The sequence below is a fragment of the Aplysia californica genome, unplaced genomic scaffold (genome assembly GCF_000002075.1).
Source record: "Aplysia californica isolate F4 #8 unplaced genomic scaffold, AplCal3.0 scaffold00026, whole genome shotgun sequence".
NCBI lineage: Eukaryota > Metazoa > Mollusca > Gastropoda > Aplysiida > Aplysiidae > Aplysia > Aplysia californica.
In genome coordinates this window covers 1,748,891-1,752,444 of record NW_004797296.1, presented here as the reverse complement: position 1 = coordinate 1,752,444, position 3,554 = coordinate 1,748,891, and the positions used below count along the sequence as shown (strand labels likewise).

Genomic DNA, 3,554 nt, shown 5'->3' with positions numbered 1-3,554 from the left:
AGGGTAGCAGGCGAAAGAGAGAGAGAGAGAGAGAGAGAAAGAAAGAGAGAGAGTGCGCGCGAGAGAGAAGACAGAGGAAAGAGAGAGAGAGAGAAAGAGAAAAAGAGACAGAGACAGAGACAGAGACAGAGGGAGACAAAGAGAGAGAGAGAGGAGAGAGAGGGAGAGAGAGAGGAGGGGGAGGGGGGGAGGGGGAGAGAGAGCACCGCAAAACAACCAACATTACGTCAAAAGAAAGCACGGTAAACAACCAAGATTCAGTGGAATCGAGTCCAGGTAAACATTTCACTCCAAGTTCAAAAAGTTCAGAGGCGGAAAAAAACCCCACAATGACGTCAAGCCAAGGGACAATAATTGTGCTGATCAGTGCACATTCGCACTTTCACAATACAAGGGAAGCCTCGAAGAGAAGAACAACGGCCTTAACGAGCATACAAAAAGAAAGCTGACAGAAAGGTTTGGATGAGCTTCGTGGGAAGCTGAAAAATAGTAACGTTTCACATACAGAACTGCAACTGTCTGTCCGCGGGCTTGTTCTTTTAGTGGTTTGTTTCAGGTTTCGTAAGAGAGACAGCAGTTGCGACACAAATAGGTCATATAAGAGCTAAAGATTTTAAATGTGATACTAGACAATAACATACAAAGAAACGGTGGGGAGCTAACGATGATGGATGATTGATGGAAAAGAAAGAAGAGTAAACCACACCGCGATGTTTGTGTGGGTTAACAACAACAACAACAACAAACAACAGAGACGCATCGACTCAGTAATGGTCAGTTCCGACATGAGATTAATAAGATGACAGAAACAACACAAGGACGACAGAGGCGTGAGACGTAGCAGTGGCGCCCGCGAGGCTGGGACAAGACGAAAGAAAAGAGAGAGGCAGGCATGATATCAACCACTCAATGGTCACAACAAACGCTCCTTTTTTTCTTTTCTTTTTTTTTTTAGTAGAGGTTTTTACGGAGCTCGGACCTGCATAAGGTCATGTGAGCGCCAGAAGATTAGAGGTGTTACAAGAGAGTAACACACATAAAAAAGAAGGAAGGGAGATAAAGACGACAGATGTTTGATAGAAAAGAAGAAGCAAACCACACCAGAGCACCCGCCAACCACCACACAAACGCTCTCGTGACGCACAAACAAGAAGGCGGTGGGGAAGTCGTTCGTAGACACAATGGTTGTCATCTTTCACTAACAAAAAGGGCTGGGCTTGAGTTGGGATTCGGGTATTACGACACTTTAGAAACTACAATTTTCTTGGGTGGCTCAGGAAGTAGTAGTAGTAGTGGTTGTGGTAGTGGTAGTGGTAGTGGTAGTGGTAGTGGTAGTGGTAGTAGTAGTAGTAGTAGTAGTAGTAGTAGTAGTAGTAGTAGTAGTAGTAGTGGCAGTGGGAATGGTAGCAGCAGCAGCAGAGCAGCAGCAGCAGCAGCAGCAGCAGCTGTTGTTGTTGTTGTTGTCGTTATCGTTGTTGTAATTCTAAAGTTGTAGAACACAGAAAGTCAGCATGAAAATGGCTACAGATCACCAGGAACAGATTCAGACGACAAACACACCCAACAGTGTTGAAAGAGCTCATCATACCAGAACATGTACCAAAATCGCCCGCTCTGAAAAGCTGAACAGAAAAATTGCGACAGAGGAAAATGCGATGGGTATTTGTTCTTTTTGTTGTTGTTTGCTTTGGGGGTTTTGTTTTGTTTTAGTAAGCGTTTTACAGCACTTGCAACACAATTAGGGCATACAAATGCCGAAGATTTGAGGTCTTTTAGTTTTAGTAGAGGTTTTACGGCGCTCGAAACTGCATACGGTCATATGAGCGCCAGAAGATTAGAGGGGTTACAAGAGAGTAATAAACATAAAAAAGAAGAAGGAGAGATAAGGACGATAGGAGTTTGATAAGAAAGAAGAAGCAAACCACACCAGAGCACCCGCCAACCATCCACTTTGGTCTGTTGAGTAAAGACAAGCACAATAACACAATAACGGTTATTTCTGCTGGTGAAATGGAATAGGTTTATCGCCCCTACCAACACTATAAGTTCATTTAAGAGGCGGGACCTCTGAGTTTAACGTCCCCGAGTGGGAAATTCGTGTTGAGAGCCTTTTCTAATGACACAAAGTCGAACCGACCTGAGGCTTGAACCCCTAAACCCGTAATCTCACGATTACGAGTTCAGTAGCCTAACCACTAGGCTACTTACGCCACCTATTTCGGAAAAAAAAATCAGAAAGATAGACAAATACAAAACAGGGAGAGCATCAGACTGACACAACAACGCGCTCTACCACCACCCCCCAAACAAGGCTGGAGAACTTACAACAAATGTAAGTTTTGTTTTAGTAAGAGTTCTACGGCACTTGCAGCACAATACGGTCATGTAAGTGCCGAAGAATAGATGTGTTACAAGAGAGTAACAAACACAGGAAAGAAAGAGGAGAGATCAGGCCGAGAGACATTTGATAGGAAAGAAGGAGCAAACCACACCACAGCACCCGCCAACCGCCCACAACAAATGTAAAGTATGTATACGAAGTACTAGGACACACCGATGGTGCTGACAACCCCAACCCACCCTGGCCGTCTTGTTTTAGTAAGAGTTTTCCTCAATACGGTCAAATTAGAGCTGAAGATTGGATGTGTTACAAGAGAGCAACATGCACGAACAAAGAGGGAGGAGTGATAAGGACGATAGATGTTTTGTTTTAGTAGAGGTTTTACGGCGCTTGCAACGGCATAAGGTCATATGAGCGCCAGACGATGATAGGTGTTACAAGAGAGTAACAAACATAAAAAAGAAGAAGGGGAGATAAGAACGATAGATGTTTGATAGGAAAGAAGGAGCAAACCACACCAGAGCACCCGCCAACCACCCACCGATAGATGTTTAAATGGGAAGTGGAAGAAGGAGCGAACCACACTAGAGCACCTGCAAACCACATACGGAGGTGTTACGAAAGTAACAAAGCACTAGAGCGCCTGCAAGCTACCCACCCCGGTCTTCCGCACCTATAGGATCTAGATTTAATATCGATCTATATTAAAAACAAAACAAAAAACAAAGAAGTCAAGAAATCAGCAACGTCAACAGAGCGAACGTTTACCTGTTCAAGATGACACGGCAAGGAAAAAAAATTAATAGCAGCGAACAAAGGACAGGGAAATCCTTTCTGACCGAGCACCACAGAAATGGAAGAAGAAAAACGAATCTAAACCCACAAACCGCACAAGAATGTCGTCGTCGTTCCTGACTGTTCCGGACACAAAGCGACGCTGGCCACACAACTATTAGTGGGCCTTGTCACTGGCGATGTGATATAAGAGGAAGACGAGTGGTCTCCCTCCCCCCCCCCTTTGCACCACAACAACTACCACGCACGCGCGCACGCGGTGGGAACATGGGCGAGCGCTTCACGCCCAACGCCCGCGGCGCGTGAGTGAGAGGAAAAACGACAAGTACTAAAACAAAACAAAAACGGGACGCTTTTCCAGGCGAAGACACACACACACACACACACACACACACACACACACACACACACACACACA

General features: G+C 45.2%; 1 protein-coding gene across 5 annotated transcripts in view; it reads right to left on the bottom strand.

The window, feature by feature from the left end:
• Positions 1-3,554, bottom strand: part of LOC101854998 (Golgi resident protein GCP60) — a 62,991-nt gene that overhangs the window by 46,006 nt on the left and 13,431 nt on the right. For 2 of the 5 annotated variants that reach the window (XM_035973200.1, XM_035973198.1), the window contains exon 1: positions 3,229-3,345. The exons of the other annotated variants lie outside the window; for them this stretch is intronic. The gene's annotated coding sequence lies outside the window, so the exon portion shown is untranslated. Of the gene's footprint in view, positions 1-3,228; positions 3,346-3,554 lie in introns of those variants that run through there. 5 annotated transcript variants of the gene reach the window in all.